Below are 2731 nucleotides of genomic sequence, written 5' to 3' on the forward strand. Positions count from 1 at the left end.
AAAAATGAGTTAGTTCGGCCAATCCTCTTATACCTTTTGTTAAGGATATTGAATAAAACATATCTATGTAACCACGATTATATGACCAATCATATATCAAATATATCATTTTATCCAATAAAATTCTTTTAGGACCCCTTTTCACAAATGAATTTAGTAAGTTTAAATTTTGTACAGATGAATAAAAAGGTTTATATAAAAGGAATGCTGTAAATATTCCGAAACAAGCTATACTCACTGAAAAAGTTGCATTTTTAAAAAATTGATACGAATCCTCAAAATCATTTGAATTTTGATGTAAAAGATTTATAGATGGAGTTAATAATTTGGATAATATATCCAAATGCATTCCTTCTTGATTAAAAGGAATTGCTATAGCTCCAACAAATAAAGTAAATAGAAGCAATATAAGCATAGGAAATAGCATAGTATTATCTGATTCATGAGGATAAGAAAAAGCCTTCTTGTAGCCAAAATTCGTAATAGTAATACGAGCTTCTTTTTTTCCACCAATTGTATATGGCTGCTCGTTGTTATTCATTGTTAATAAAGGAAATAAACGAAAATTTCTGTTAATTATTTTTTGCTCTTCTTTACCCCATAGTTTTATTGAATAGAAAGAGCTACTTTTTTTGCCACTATATTTTTGAAAATGAACGTTTAAATGTCCTTCAAAAGTAAGTAAATAGATCCGAAACATATAAAATGCTGTTAATCCGGCAGTGGACCAAGCTATTATTGCAAAAATCGGTGAATACAACCAACTGTCACTAAGAATTTCATCTTTGGACCAAAAACAAGCAAGGGGTGGAATACCGCAAAGAGAAAGTGTACCTACTAAAAAAGCAATTTGGGTAACGGGCACGTGCTTTCTTAAACCGCCCATAAAAACCATATTCTGGCTTTTCTCTGGAGAATATCCAACAATAGCTTCCATGGAATGAATAATCGATCCGGATGCTAAAAACAACAACGCTTTCGAATAAGCATGAGTAATCAAATGAAATAAAGCGGCTCGATAAGACCCCATACCTAGAGCTAACATCATATAACCCAGTTGGGACATTGTAGAATAGGCTAAACCCCTCTTAATATCGTTTTGAGCAAGGGCTAAAGTAGCCCCTAATAATACCGTTATTATACCTATCAAAGATATTAGATTCATTATGTAAGGTATAACTATAAAAAGAGGAAGCAGGCGGGCTACAAGAAAAATTCCCGCAGCTACCATAGTGGCAGCATGTATAAGAGCCGAAATAGGAGTAGGCCCCTCCATGGCATCAGGTAACCATACATGAAGAGGAAATTGAGCAGATTTAGCAACTGCGCCGGCAAATAATAAAGAGGCACATAAAGTAACAAATAAAAAATGAACCTCATTATTATAAATCAAGTTATTAAATATTTCGAACAAATCTTGAAATTCGAAACTTCCCGTTATCCAATAAAAACCTAAGATTCCTAATAATAAACCAAAATCGCCTATCCGATTAGTTACAAACGCTTTTTGACAAGCGTTTGCCGCAGCGGGTCGTGTGAACCAAAAACCTATTAATAGATAAGAACACATTCCAACTAATTCCCAAAAAATATAAATTTGTATCAAATTACAACTAGTAACTAATCCCAACATTGAAGTATTGAACAAACTCATATAAGCAAAAAATCTCAAATATCCTTCATCATGAGACATATAATTGTCACTATAAATAAGAACAAAAATTCCAACAGTAGTGATTAATATTGACATAATAGAGGTAAGTGAATCAATAAAGTAGCCAAACTCGAAAGAAAAATCATTATTGATGGTCCAAGACCATACATATTGATAGATAGAACTTCCATTTATTTGCTGAATAGACAGATCGAGCGAAAAAATCATAACTATACTTAACAATAAAATATTGGGAAAAGCCCACATACGACGAAGATTTTTTGTTGCCGTCGGAAAAAGTAGGAGTCCCATTCCTATTAAAATAGGAATGGGAAGTGGAACAAAAGGTATGATCCATGAATATTGATCTGCATGCTCCATAAAAACTTTTTTGTTATTCTTTCTTAATTAATCGTTTCTGATTCACCGGCTCTTATCTCTTTTGATTGAAAAGGAGCAATAAAATGATTGAAAAGGAGCAATAAAAAAATCGAGAGATTACAAAGTTAACTGGAATTTTCTATTCTTAATTTTTTAATCTTTCGCAACTATTTCAAAAATATTCAAATTTCGAAGTTAGAAGTAATCAAATGATCTCGCCGAGTTACTATAATGAAAAACAAAAGAATTCTTTTTTTCATTATAGTAATATTTTTCTGAAAATATCAATTATTATTTATTATTACATATTACAATAATTTCTATTTACAATAAGTTAGATACATCGATCAAAAATACAAAGAATTCCCCCCAAAAAAGTATGATATAAATCATAGAATGTCCTAGAACTTAAAGAAAAACGAATTATTTGAGTTTGTTTATTCGAACTTATTAACTAGTTCATTTTCATCGCGGAACTGATTGATTGTCTTCCACTACAATAAATGAACCTTTTCTTGTAGGAAAGACTATCCGATATTTTCTTTATATTTACATATAATTAAAAGAAAAATGACTATTAATATAATAAAATATTCTTTTTTTTTTCAAAATTATGTATCCTTTAACAGATTAACTACGAGTCTCATTCGAATTTGGTTGAAAATGAAAATTAGGCATACCCTCTCTTCGAGCTTG

The sequence above is a fragment of the Gossypium arboreum genome, unplaced genomic scaffold (assembly GCF_025698485.1).
Source record: "Gossypium arboreum isolate Shixiya-1 unplaced genomic scaffold, ASM2569848v2 Contig00202, whole genome shotgun sequence".
NCBI classification, from domain to species: Eukaryota; Viridiplantae; Streptophyta; class Magnoliopsida; order Malvales; family Malvaceae; genus Gossypium; species Gossypium arboreum.